The following is a 15,696-nucleotide window of genomic DNA, read 5'->3' on the forward strand; positions in this document are numbered from 1 at the left end:
ACCCACCAGCAGCAGCCCCATTCTTTTGAGGCATCAACCAATCACACAGAAAGCTAGCCTCACTCTTCAGTGGGACCACAGTCACCTCAGGAGGCAAAGCCTTGCCCAACTGGGCCAGAGGTCAGCCCAGCCCACCAGTGAAACCACAGGAGTTGCCCCACCATAGCAGAAGGGCACAAGCAGCCCACACAGGGGCAACACTAGAGCCAGCAGATCTGCTGACCAGAGGGGAGTGTGGTCCAGGGCCCCCCAGGAGGTCTACTACATGAGACCACTTCTCCAAGATAAGGAAATGAGGCTGACCTGCCTAACACAGAGACACAAACACAGGGAATTAGGAACATGAGAAGTCAGAGGAATATGTTCCAACAAAGGAACAACATATAACTTCAGAAAAAAAGAAAGAAAGTTGAAATGAGCTATCTCCCCAATAAAGAGTTCATCATATTGAACCATAAAGGTGTTCACTGAATTCGGGAGAAGAGTAGATGAGTACAGTGAAAATGTCAACAGAAATTTAGAAATTATAAAGATAAACCAAACAGGTCTAATGAATACAACAACAGACATAGCAAATACACTAGAAGGAATCAACAGTAGATTAGATGGCAGAGGAACAGATCAGCAAACTGGGAAACAGTAGTGGAAACCACCCAAGCTGAAAAGAAAAAAAAAGAATTTTAAAAAAATTAGAATAGTTTAAGAGACATCTTGGATAATATTGTGGAAAGGAACCCTGAGGAAGAAAAAGTTTTATGCATAGGCAGGAATAACTAAATTTAGATTGAAGTTAACTAAATGGATTTTGTTAAGTAAGCTAATGCAAGACTGGAATTTGATTCTTCTTTCTGTTAAAAGTGCTCCTTTTTTTTTTTTTAATAACAAATTGTGTGAGTTTCTGTGCCCTCAGTGAAAGTATTAGTCACTCAGCTGTGTCTGACTCTTTGCCACCCCAAGGGCTGTAGCCTGCCAGGCTCCTCTATCCATTGGATTTCCCAGGCAAGAATACTGGAGTGGGTTGCCATTCCCTTCTCCTGGGAAATCCTCCTGACCCAGGGATCAAACCAAAGTCTTCTGCATTGTAGGCAGATTCTTTACCATCTGAGCCTTAGTGATCCGTATTTATCTTCTTTTAATCATTTCTGTGGCTTTGGTTAAGTGAATAAGTTTTGGTTCAATGACCTATGATCCTGTTGTGTTTTAAAACCTTTTTGATATTTCTATCAAACTTCCCAAATATTAAAATCTAACTAAAGCTCTTTTAGCCTCCAGCTGACTCTGGATGCTTCAAAGAAACATCTCTGTGACATCTCAGAGAGGAATGCTAAACCAAGTTTGCTTGGTATTTTTAATTTTGAAACATTGTGAAGTAATTGAAGGTGAACTTTAGGTTATAATGTATGGATGAATGTCATTAATATAGATATTCCTAAATTTTATATGGAATTCCTAACATCTGATATGTCCTGATATAATGTTATCAGTCATAATTATAGTGATTATTCTAAAGTGTTATATGTTACAGAAATATCCAAATTTCCTGCTAATTGCACTGTACTCAAATCTTTAACCATGTTATTTTAAGTTTGTCCTTGATAGACAATCATAATTTTGCATTGCTTTCACAAAATGAAGATTTTCAATAAGAATCATAAAAAAAATCTAAACAAATGCTAGTTTCTGATAGCCTTTTATTAATGCCACTGAACTGGATAATAAATGACAAACTCTAATGAAAACCTGATTGCTTCACACTGATCAATAGGAAGCAATTACAAAGGACTGAATAAATGGATAACTATGATTTATAACTTTAACTTTAGATAATATACCTGCTTTAATCCGTTTTCCAGTAAACTTTTTTCTCTTATGCAGCAACCTATAACAAGTTGATAATGTATGCCTTTGTAAATGAAGGTGAAATACTTATCTTTTTCTCTCTACCTGATCTTGCCAGAATTTGCCTTTTCCAGCTGCTCTCCTGTGTACTTGATAGTTTACTACAACTGGATTACAACTAGTTATACTAACCATTGTTTTATTTTGTTCTTTGTTTCCAAATTGTTTATGCTTTGTGACTCTTCTATACGATGATTTTGTCAATGTTACTAGATATATTACTTATATCCTATCTTATAAGATTGTTGTCTCCTACAATGTGTAACCAGGCCTTCAACAGATGTAATGATGACTAGGCTACTTGAAGCAATTGATCAGAAATAAAGTTCTGTATGCACTCAATCATTGTAATAGTATGATTCCAGGCATGGGAAGAAGCAACAAGGGAAATATCTCCTGGATCATAATAGATTAGAAGATAGAGGATACAGAGAATCTTTTATTCTTTATCAATGAGCCTAATCAAGAAATGAACACCTGGAGTGACATATCAATGAGAACTTTTGCCTGACCTGGTTTAAGTCTCCCAGCTACAAAATTGGTCATGAAATGTCTCCCAAATATTGGTCAAATTTCTGACCAAGATGAAGGACTGAGAAATGGCATATTTCCTGCCACATCAATAAACAAGGATGTCAGTCGTCAGCAATTCTAGCCTTCCAGGGTACTCAGGAAGGAGAACAATACCTGCAATCTAGCAGCCATCAGGCTGCAGCCACTCCCTACGGTGAGCACTGGAGAACTCAGGCTGTGAAAAATCACAGGATACTGGCCCCAGATAGCTGAGATGCATATGAAAGGGATGATTTCAATAAGCCCAGACTCTTGCATCTTCCCATATATAGAAAAGTGCTAAATTCCTTAATTTGAGATATCTGGTTTCTTTAATTCACAAAAAAATACTTTTGATGTTCAGACTACCTGCCCTTTGTTGCAAACTTCTATATAACCTGACTCCTCCCCCACCTTCTCAGAGCAGTTCTCTCAGGGTGACTGAGATGCTGTCTCTTGGGCTTGAAGTCCTAAAAATTCCCACCAAATAAAACATAATTCTCAACTTTTAGCTTGTGGCTATTTTTTTAAGTAAAAAACATCAAGCATACTAACATTCACATTGTAGGAATCATAAAAGGAAAACAGTGAGGGGAAGGGGCAGAGAACTTACTTCAAGAAATAATACCTGAAAACTTTTCTAACCTGTGGAAGGAAACAGACATTAATATCCAGAAAGCAAAGAAAGTCCCAAACAGATGAACCAAAAGAGGTTCATCAAGACACACTATAATTAAAATGGCAAAAATTAAAGAGAGAATCTCCAAAGCATCGAGAGAAGAGCAACAAGAACACAAGAACAAAGGCCTATCAGCTGACTTTTCAGCAGAAGCCTGGCAGGCCAGAAGGGAGTAGCATAATTCATTCAAAGCGATGGAAGGAAAAACACCTGCAAACTAGAATACTCTATTTGGCAAGGTTATCAATCATACTTCAAGAAGAAATAAAGAATTTTACAGAAAAAGTCTAAAAAAGGTTTTAGATTTAGATAAAATCTAGAAGAGTTCAGTATCACTATATGACTTTACAAGAAGTGTTAAAGGGATTTCTCTAAGCAAAAAAGAAAAGAAAAGGCCACAACTGGAAATATGAAAATAATGAAAGGAAAAATCTCACAGTAAGGTCAATTATACAGTAAAGATAATAAATAAATCAACTACTCATAAAGTTAGAAGGAATATTAAAGACAAAAGAAGTAAAATCATCTTTATCCAGGAAAAGTACTTGAGATACACAAAACAAAAATATTAGACATATATATACAATATATACATTGTTACATATGAGTCTCATGCAACCACAAATTAAAAACCTATAAAGATAACAAAAAGAGAGAGAAAAAGGTATACAAACATAACACTAAGGTAATCATCAAATCACAAAGGGAAGAAAGCAAAGAAGAGGTAAGGAACAAAAAAGAACCACAAAAACAATCAAAAAACAATTAATAAAACAATGATAAGTACATACCTATCAACTGGAGAAGGAAATGGCAACCCACTCCAGTCTTCTTGCCTGGAGAATCCCCTGGACAGAGGAGCCTAGCAGGCTACAGTCCATGGGGTCAGCAAGAGTCAGACATGACTAAACTGACTTAGCAGATACCTATCAATAATTTAAATGTACTAGACTATACAGTACAATCAAAATACAAGAAGAAAACTGCAAAAACATGAAAAAGTAGAACCTACACAAGATGCTATTAAACAACTAATGTCAACAGAGAAATCAAAGAGGAAATCAAAATATATCTTAAGACAAATGAAAGTAGAAACACAACCTATCAAAACCTGTAGGACACAACAAAAGTCGTCCTAAGAAGGAAGTTCGTAGCAATACAGGCTTACCTTTGAAAGTAAAAAAAAAAAGAAAACACAAACCCAAATAATCTAATCTTAAACCTAAAGGAAGGAAAAAAAGAAAAACAAAACCCAAAATGAGTAGAAGAAAACAAATGTCAGAGCAAAATAAGTGAAATAGCGACTAAAAGAAAAACAGGAAAAAATCAATAAAACCAAAAACTGGTTCTTAGAAAAAATAAACACAATTGCTAAAAGTTCAGCCATACTCATCAAGAAAAAAAAGACAGAGTCCAATCAGAATCAGAAATGAAAGTGGAGACCTTACAACCAACACCACGGAAATACAAAGGAGCATAAGGGAGTATTACAAAGAATTATACATAAATAATGGTCATATTGCAAGAAATTGAAAAATTACTAGGAATAAAAAATCTCCTAAGAATGAACCACGAAGAAATAGAAAATATGAACATAATATTGCTGCAGTTTCATGAAGTGAATTCAAACATCTATCCAAAATTCAACATCTATCCATGATAAGAATCTCAACAATGTAAGTAGAGAGGGAACATAACTCAACACAATAAAGAATATATATGACAAATCCATAGCTACAATCATGCTTAATAATGAAAAGTCAAAAACCTTTCCTCTAAGATCAAGAAAGCCCACTCTGTTGGTGGGAATGTAAACTGGTATAGCCACTATGGAAAATGGTATGAAGGTTCCTTAAAAAACTAAAAACAGAGCTACCATGTTTCCCTGCAATCCCACTCCTGGGCATATATCCAGAGGAAAACATGATCTGAAAAGATATATGCACCCCAAAGTTCACTGCAGCACTGTTTACAATGCCCAAGATGTGAAAACAACCTAAATATCCATCAACAGAGGAATGGATAAAGAAGATGTGGTATATATAATCGAATATTACTTAGCATTAAAATGAATGAAATAATGCCATTTGCAGCAACATGAATGGACCTAGAGAGTGTCACACTGAGTGAAATAAGTCACACAGAGAAGGAGAAATATCAGATAACATCCTTTACTTGTGGAATCTAAACAGAAATGATACAAATGAACTTACAAAATAGAAACAGACTCACAAACTTTAAGAAAAAGCTAATGGTTGCTGGGGGGGGATGGGGAGAAGGGAAAGTTAGGGAGTTTGGGATGGACAGGTACACAAAGCTATATTTAAAATGAATAACCAACAAGGACCTACTCTACAGCACAGGGAACTCTGCTCAATGTTGTGTAGCAGCCTGGATGGGAGGGGAGCTTGGGGGAGAATGGATACATGTATATGTGTAGCTGAGTTCCTTCGCTATTCACCTGAAACGATCACAACATTGTTAATCGGCTATACCCCAATACAAAATAAAAGGTTTTTTAAAAAAATTTTAAGTTATGGTCTGACATTAAAAAAAAAGAAGGATGTCCACTCTTATCACTCATATGGTGATTGGAAGTCCTAGCTACAACAAGGACCAGAAAAAGAAAGAAAAGGAATCCAAATTTTAAAGGAAAAAGTAAAACTGTCACTATTTGAAGATGACATAATACTTTATACAGAAAAATCTAAAGATCCCACCTAAACACTATTAGAACTAATTAGTAAAATCAGAAGTTGCAAGATACAAGATCAATATATAGAAAACTATTACACTTCTATACACTAATAACAAACTATTAGAAATATAAATGAAGAAAACAATCACACTTAAAACTGCATCAGAAAGAATAAACTATCTAGGGAATACACCTAACCAAAAAGGTAAAACACTTATATTCTGAAAACTATGAGACACTGATGAAAGAAACTGAAAATGACAAATGTAAGGCTATACCATGCTCATGGATCAGAATTATTAATATTGCTAAAATGACTACATTACCCAAGGCAATCTACAAAGTCAACACACTCCTTATCAAAATGCAAAGACATTTTTCACAGAACTAGAACAAAATATTCTAAAATTTGTATAGAAACACAAGACCCTGAATAGCCTCAGAGATCTTGAGAAAGAAAAACAAAGCTGGATGTGTCTTGCTTCCTGATTTCAAATCATACTACAAAGATACAGTGGCTAACACTCTGCGCTCCCAATGCAGGGGGCCAAAATTTGATCCTTGGTCAAGGATCTATATCCCACATGCCACAATGAAGACCCCATGCAGCCAAATAAATAACTGTTTTAAAAAGCTACAATAATCAAAAACAGACACAGATCAATGGTACAAAATAGAGGGCCTAGAAATAAATCCACATTTATATAACCAATTAAGCTATGGCAAAGAAGGCAAGAATACACAATGGAAGAAGATAATCTCTTCCATATATGGTGCTGGGAAAACTGAGCAACTACATGCAAAAGAATCAAACTGGGCTACTGTCTCGCACCATTTACAAAAATAAATCAAAAACGGATTAAAGACGTAGACTCTCTGACATTGGTGTAAGGCGCAGGGGAGATCTGACTCCTCAGGTAGAGCTAACAAAAGCAAAAGCAAGCAAATGGGATTACATCAAAATAAAATGCTTCTTCTCAGTTCAATTCAGTTCAGTCACTCAGTCATGTCTGACTCTTTGCAACCCCATGAACTACAGCACTCCAGGCCTCCCAGTCCATCACCAACTCCTGGAGTCCACCCAAACCCATGTTCATCAAGCCAGTGATGCCATCTAACCATCTCATCCTCTGTCATCCCCTTCTCCTCCTGCCCTCAATCTCTCCCATCATCAGGGTCTTTTCAAATGAGTCAGCTCTTTGCATCAGGTGGCCAAAGTATTGGAGTTTCAGCTTTTTTTTTTTTTTTTTAATAAATTTATTTATTTTAGTTGGGGGCTAATTACTTTACAATATTGTAATAGTTTTTGCCATACATTGACATGAATCAGCCATGGGTTTACATGTGTTCCCCTTCCCGGACCCCCCACCCACCTCCCTCCCCATCCCATCCTTCTGGATCATCCCATTGCCCCGGCCCTGAGCCCTTGTCACATGCATCGAACATGGAATGGTGCTCTGTTTCACATATGACAATACATGGAGTTTCAGCTTTAACATCAGTCCTTCCAATGAACACCCAGGACTGATCTCCTTTAGGATGGACTGGTTGGATCTCCTTGCAGTCCAAGGGACTCTCAAGAGTCATCTCCAACACCACAGTTCAAAAGCATCAATTCTTTGACGCTCAGCTTTCTTTATAGTCCAGCTCTCACATCCATACATGACCACTGGAAAAACCATAGCCTTGACTAGACGGACCTTTGTTGGTAAAGTAATGTCTCTGCTTTTTAATACGCTGTCTAGCTCAGGAAAGGATTATATCCACAAAACCAAAAGGCAACCTACTGAATAGAGAAGATACTTACAAACAATACATCCAATAAGGGGTTACTATCCAAGCTGTACAAAGAACTCAAATAACTCAACATCAAAAAAATTTTTTAAATGGACAAGAGGAGCTGAAAAGACATTTTTCCAAAGAAGACATACAGATGGCTAACAGACACATGAAAAGATGCTCAACATCACTAATCATCAAGGAAATATAACTCAAAACCACAATGAGAATGGCTAACAATTTTTAATTAATTTATTTTTACTCTATTTTCAATCTTTTGTTAAGCCTATCTAGCATTTTAAAAATTTAAGTTACTTTATTTTTGAACTCCAGAATTTGCAATTTTATATAGTTATCACTAATATCTGTTAAATATTTCCTTAAATATTTTAACACTTTTTACATTTTCAAAGTATATTTATAATAGTTACTTGGAGGGCTTTATCTAGTAAATCCAACACCTGGGCCAACTCAGAGTACATTTCTATTGATTATTGCCTTTTTCCCCAAGTATGGGTCATAATTTTTCATCTTTTTTGCATGTCATAAATTTAGGGTTGAAAACTGATATTGTAGCTAATATGTTAACAGAAATTCAGAGTTCTGATTTGTTCTGAGAATCACTGAAGTTTTATTATACCAAGTAGTTAACTTACCTAGATTCAAGATGAAAATATTGCTTCTTTTATAGAACCTGATGCTGGGAAAGATTGAGGGCAGGAGGAGAAGGGGACAGAGAGGATGAGATAGTTGTGTAGCATCACCAACTCAATGGACATGAGTTTGAGCAAACTCCATGAGATAGTGGAGGACAGAGAAGCCAGGCACACTGCAGTCCACGGAGTTGAAAAGAGTTGGACACTACTTAGTGATTGAACAACTACAGACCTGTGGTTTCCTACAGCTTATTCTTCAGCCTGATCCCTGTAAGTGTCCCTGATCCTATAAAATTCTGATGAACTAAAAGTTTAGGCAGAGAGGGGGAGCACTCTTTCTGTGAATTCTTGATTCTAGGAATTCCTCCTCATTTTCCAGCAGCTCTACTAACTTTTGTTCTTTGTATTAAGGTTTTCCAAATCCACCCAGCTTCAGCTCTCTTCCACCTGTGCTGTGCACAGCTGGAAAATGCAGTTAAGGAAAGTGTCCAATTCAAAGATCTGGATCTATATACTTACATTTTTCAGAAATAGATTTCTCTCTAGTATGTGCTTAATTTTCATTAAGCCCCTGTCTAGATATACGCAGCTCAGCATCAACCGTAGATTTAGACAGTTTATGCTCTGAATCTGTGACTCACTTCTGAGGGTCTTGCTGCTAGGATTTCCCTTCAAATTTCTAACTCCTTTCCCAGTTCCAAACTCCCATCTTGGTATCATTAGTGGATAGCATCACTTTTCACAGCCATATCTATGGGAGTTGGGCATCGCCCTTGGATTGTAAGCTGCTAACTCACAATTCTTAGCCATTCCAGTTACAGGTTTTCAAAAACCCTTAAAGTTGCATGTTTTTATTTACTTTTTAATGACTTGCAGTGTTTATATAGATTCTTTTAATCTAGTGTTTTATAGTTGTCATCTGTAACTACTTTACTCTCTGCCATTAATTACATTCTTTTTTGATCTGCCATTTATCATATCTAATACATGCTAAAAGATATACTAATGAGTTCCATGAGATAAGGTTACCCAGTACAAGAATCCTACCATATTTATGTTAACACTGAGATCAAAGAGGTTAACTAACTTGTCCAAGGTCACTTAAGGATAAGTCTAAGATTAGGAATTGAACCCAGATCTCTATGACTCCAGCATTATTTGGTAATATAGTCCTTATGATAAAATACTAATTATAATTAGTTAATGCCCTTCTACTATATATCTGGCAAAATAGGAAGAGCTTAGGGTAATTCATTATTGCTAATTAATACATTTATACCTCACAATAAGCCTATGAAAAGGGTACTATTGTCAACCTATTTTACAGATGAAAAACTTCGCCATAGTTTAGCTTGTTTGAAGTGACTTTGATGTTAAATGCAACAGCCCAGATTCAAATGTAGGTAAACTCACTCAAGGTTCAGGAATTAATTAAATTTTCTAGAAATGAAACAAGATAGCATATATATCTATAAAGATAATTGGCTGTAACTTCCTAAATCATGAATCGTCATAAAAATGACATCTGTTCTGTATAATTAAGAAATTGGTATTAAAATCAAGAGCATTATAAAACAATAGGATGTCTATTAATACACTGGTAGTAATATCAATTAACAGGCTTTTCAAAATCTTTATAACTCATTCATTCAAATAAATATACCTTAAAACACTGGCTAAAGAAAGACTTGGGTTTTTAAGTCTATAACAAGTAGAACTTCTTAAAAAATAGTTTTTATTTTAAATCAAAATGATGGACTTTTACAAAAACAGAATAATTTCTTAAGTATATACGAAAACCATCAACTATTTAACTGTTGCTTTTGTATACAGCTATACCAAACATGAACACCAGCATCATCATTACCATTACAATTACCACATTCTCTGTAAAACTTGTTTTTCACTTAGAATTCCATACACTGACTTTTCAGTTGGATACTTAAATTCCACTATTAATCATGAATCACTTTAGAAGCAATGATAAAATTTAAAAATGATTAATGTCACATAACTTAATCTCATTAAACAGTAAGTTGTAGTCTCTTTTGAGAAAGCCAATTCTACACAGTACAGCTACATGAAATCAACTTTTGGAAGAGGTAAGTCAAGAACTAGGGAGGTGACAACTACCTTAAGCCACCTGCTAAATTTTTTGATCTCCTAGAATAGACTCTTCGCGTAAATTTAAAAACTCCCAAAGGTGAGTTATCTGCTTCAGGCAACTATTTTCCTAATGTACACATAGCAACAGCTTTTATGTGTGGATTCCCAAAATGAACAGTCATTGTTTCCTTTGTTCTGCCCAAGCCCATGAGGCAAACTGTGATCAGATAAGGTATTTCTGTAATTGCCAAATGCTTTTGATTTTCAATAAGGAAATGACTGAGGGAGCTAGTAAAAGAAATACAAAGCATTATAACACACTGAGAAAGTATTAGTTAAGCTTCCTGGGCAGTTCAGTTCAGTTCAGTCGCTCAGTCGTGTCGAACTCTTTGCCACCCCATGAATTGCAGCACGCCAGGCCTCCCTGTCCATCACCAACTCCCGAGTCCACCCAAACCCATGTCCATTGAGTCGGTGATGCCATCCAGCCATCTCATACTCTGTCGTCCCCTTCTCCTCCTGCCCCCAATCCTTCCCAGAATTAGGGTCTTTTCCAACGAGCCAACTCTTGGCATGAGGTGGCCAAAGTATTGGAATTTCAGCTTCAACATCAGTCCTTCCAATGAACACCCAGGACTGATCTCCTTTAGGATGGATTGATTGGATCTCCTTGCAGTCCAAGGGACTCTCAAGAGTCTTCTCCAACACCACAGTTCAAACGCACCAATTCTGCATCGCTCAGCTTTCTTCACCATCCAACTCTCACATCCATACGTGACCACTGGAAAAACCATATCCTTGGCTAGACGGACTTTTGTTGGCCAAGTAATGTCTCTGCTTTTAAATATGCTATCTAGGTTGGCCATAACCTTCCTTCCAAGGAGTAAGCGTCTTTTAATTTCATGGCTGCAATCACCATCAGCAGTGATTTTGGAGCCCCAAAAAATAAAGTCTGACACTGTTTCCACTGTTTCCCCATCTATTTCACATGAAGTGATGGGACCAGATGCCATGACCTTAGTTTTCTGAATGTTGAGCTTTAAGCCAACTTTTTCACTCTCCTCTTTCACTTTCATCAAGAAGCTCTTTAGTTCTTCTTTACTTTCTGCCATAAGGGTGGTGTCATCTGCATATCTGAAGTTATTGATATTTCTCCCAGCAATCTTGATTCCAGCTTGTGTTTCTTCCAGCCCAGCGTTTTTCATGATGTACTCTGCATATAAGTTAAATAAGCAGGGTGACAATATACAGCCTTGATGTACTCCTTTTCCTATTTGGAACCAGTCTGTTGTTCCATGTCCAGTTCTAACTGTTGCATCCTGACCTGCATACAGGTTTCTCAAGAGACAGGTCAGATGGTCTGGTATTCCCATCTCTTTCAGAATTTTCCACAGTTTACTGTGATCCACACAGTCAAAGGCTCTGGCATAGTCAATAAAGCAGAAATAGACGTTTTACTGAACTCTTTTGCTTTTTCAATGATCCAGCAGATGTTGGCAATTTGATCTCTAGTTCCTCTGCCTTTTCTAAAAACCAGCTTGAACTCAAAAGAAGGCATTTGAATCAGTTCTAATGAGGTGGATGAAACTGGAGCCTATTATACAGAGTGAAGTAAGTCAGAAAGAAAAACACCAATACAGTATATTATTGCATAGATATGGAATTTAGAAAGATGGTAATGATGACCCTATATGCAAGACCGCAAAGGAGACACAGATATAAAGAACAGACTTTCGGACTCTGTGGGAGAAGGCAAGGGTGGGACGATTTGAGAGAATAGCATTGAAACATGTATATTACCATATGTGAAATTGATGACCAATCAAGTTCAATGCATGAAACAGGGCACTCAAAGTTGGTGCACTGGGGCAACCCAGAGGGATGGGATGGGGAGGGAGGTGAGAGTGGGGTTACGGATGGGGGACACATGTACACCCATGGCTGATTCAAGTCAATGCATGGCAAAACCACCACAATATTATAAAGTAATCAGCCTCCAATTAAAATAAATTAATTTAAAAAATATATTCAATAAGGGGTTAACAACCAAAATAGACAAAATAAAAACTCATACAATTCAACATCAAAAAACAACTCACAAAAAAATCTAGAATTTAACATTTACAAGAAAATAAACTTTCTATTTCAGAAAATAAGAGTTCTAAAACAGATTACAATAATGTTTCTTTTTACAGAGGCATGCACATAATATGTTTTTCAGCTCATATTCTAATTAGTATTCATGAAGTTAAAAAAAGAAGAAGAAAAGATAGGCTTGTGTTTGGAATATGATGTTGGTAAGAAAGACCTGAAAACACTGGATAAACTCTAACACAGAAGAACAATGGTGACAAATATTCCAAGAAAAGTCTGCCTTTAACAGACACAACTTAAGAGAAAAAAACGACAAGTTAAAAGCAAAAGATTAGAGAAAGAGAAAACAAATAAATCTAAGCAAAAGGAAAGGAGCAAAGAACACAGCACACTGAGCTAGTTATCTCTTTCCTCAGATTAGCAGCCCCCAAGATGGCTGGATGTTCTATCAATAAATATGCATTTTTAATCATTAAAAAAAAAAAAACAACCCAATTGAAAATTGAGCAGAGGATTGAAGAGACATTTTTCCAAAGAAGACATACAGATGTCCAACAGACACATAATAAGAGGCTCATCACTAACCATAAGGGAAATGAAAATCAAGACCACAATGGTATATTACCTCACCTGTCATTATTAACGTAGAAGGAAATGGCAACCCACTCCAGTATTCTTGCCTAGAGAATCCCATGGACAGAGGAGCCTGGTGGGCTGCTGTCCATAGGGTCGCACAGAGTCAGACATGACTGAAGCAACTTAGCATGCATGCATGCATTGGAGAAGGGAATGGTAACCCACTCCAGTATTCTTGCCTGGAGAATCCCAGGGACGGAGGAGCCTGATGGGCTGCCATCTATGGGGTTGCACAGAGTCAGACATGACTGAAGTGACTTAGCAGCAGCAGTAGCAGTTGATTATTAAAAAGACAACAAGTAAGAAATGCTGAGAGGATGTGGAAAAAAGAGAACCCTCATTCCATGGATGGAGGAGCCTGGTAGGCTACATACAGGCCATGGGGTCACAACGAGTCGGACACGACTGAGCGACTTCACTTTCTTTCTTTCTATAATTCCTTTTGGAGAAGGAAATGGCAACCCACTCCAGTATTCTTGCCTGGAGAATCCCATGGACAGAGGGGCCTGGTGGACTACAGTCTATGGGGTTGCAAAGAGTCAGACACGACTAAGCAACTAACACACATACACTGTTAGTGAGATTGTAAATTAGTACAGCCACTATGAAAAATAATATGGAGAGTCCTCAAAAAATTGAATATATAACTTCTATATTATTCACCAATTTCACTTCTTGGTATGTACCTGAAGAAAATAAAAACACTAATTTGAAAAGATATATACCTGCCTATGTTCAGTGCTGCATTATTTACACTAGCCAAGATAAGGAAGCAACTTAAATGTCCATCAATGAGGATGTTTCTAGTCATCCCAGCAGAAGTAACAATCAAGATTTTCTATCTGGTGGTGCAAATGGACAGGATTAAGGACAGGAACCAGAGATGAAGTTCTACACTTAATCACTCCCAGTGAATAAAAATGAGATTTTCATCTGGATTCTTAGAGTATATGATTTCCTTAATTACTGTGGCTTTATCTCATATCTAGCCAGATGACAGGCTTGTTTTTACTTCTAAAATTATTGACAGTGATGTATATGATCTAGAAGTAATCTAACAGGAATCCCTGGCATTTGAGTAGAGTTAGTAGTGTGAACTCATGATGCATCCACAAATAACGTATTACTAGCCAGAAAGCATTTTCAACACAAATTATTATACAAGAATCTTTCAGAGACTTTAATGTTTTAACTCGAGCTGAAATTAAGACATTTACCATGTTTGTATGTGCATGAATAACAACCTTGCCATGGTAGCTTTTAGAAACTGATTCTGCCCACCCCTCCCCTGACCTTCTAAATAGCCTAATAAATTCGTTCAATTTGAAAATGTATTTTGGCAAAAAGTTATCCCCACCCATCCAACTATAACCAAGCCACAAAGTGAAATAGTTTAGAAATCAGACCCATGAGGGAAGATTATTCCATCTGCCAAGGCAGTGCTATGTGCTGTTTTTTACATCTTTTTGTTGATAGTTCTGGAACCTCAAGTAGCCACACTGGCCTCTGGGGAAATAAGATTAATATGTGTGATGAAATGCTGACATGTTGTTATAGAATATTCCAGTAATACCATAGCTATAACCATATTCACTTTCAGATGAGTGCAACATTTTATTCCTACAGTAATGGTGAAGAGTCACAAGTTTTAAAGGGATCATGTAAAGCCTGGTACCAACGTTTTATTTATCAATGAACACTAAAAATAGTTACACACGCAGACATTATCCCATTTTCAGTATCTTTGGCAGAAAGACTCTGCTGTAGATTTAGTTCTTATTCATTCACTTGTTCACTTTTTCTTTCTCTACTAGAGAAAAACTAAGACTTTTTTACGAAAGAACACAGTGAACTTGTATTACATAAACATCTTTAATGTCCATTTCTTCTTCACTTTCAGCTTTGCCTACTCACTGATCCCTACCCTGTTACAGCACTAGAGTGATCAAATCATAGCCACAGGAACTGAGAAAAATATTCAAGGCACTGAGGACTCCATGGACATATCTTCCCTTGTGTGGATTCTTAGCTCTTCTCTGTGGAAACAGTTTCATTTTTTTTTCAACAAACATTGGATGGCATATGACAATGTAAACTAAATAACATTTTGACGAAAGTTTGTTGTATATATTCAAAATCTATCATATGATACAGACTGGGGCACAATAAAGTCCCACAAAGTTGAGAAAACTTCAAAGTTCCTGGGGTTAAAATTCAGTAACATTTCTAAGGTACTTATAACATTGAATATCTCACATCATTGAAATATTTTAATAAATCCTTGTTTATTACAGAGAAAAGCATAGGTTTTCAAAAATTATAAAGAAACAAGATATAATCTATGGAAAATGTACATTAATATATGTCTTTCTTTAATGAAAAAAAGTGTCTATTGAGATTCAATCAAATGCAGAGCACTATGCTAGGAACTATGTACAGGAGAGGGACAGTGTCAGAGAGGTTGAAAATATATATTGCAACACTTCAAATTCCAACATAATTTACTGTCTGTGGTGGGGGGAGATTAAAATGGATAAAATTGTTAATATGACATAACATTATGGTAGTGCTAGTGGTAAAGAATCTGCCTGCCAATG

The 15,696-nt window shown here is 36.5% G+C and overlaps 1 long non-coding RNA gene across 6 annotated transcripts in view; it reads right to left on the reverse strand.

The window, feature by feature from the left end:
* Positions 1 to 15,696, reverse strand: part of LOC145506221 (uncharacterized) — a 527,653-nt gene that overhangs the window by 331,767 nt on the left and 180,190 nt on the right. The window lies entirely within an intron of this gene.

Source organism: Giraffa tippelskirchi, chromosome 5, assembly GCF_054371585.1.
Source record: "Giraffa tippelskirchi isolate mGirTip1 chromosome 5, T2T-mGirTip1v1.2.pri, whole genome shotgun sequence".
NCBI lineage: Eukaryota > Metazoa > Chordata > Mammalia > Artiodactyla > Giraffidae > Giraffa > Giraffa tippelskirchi.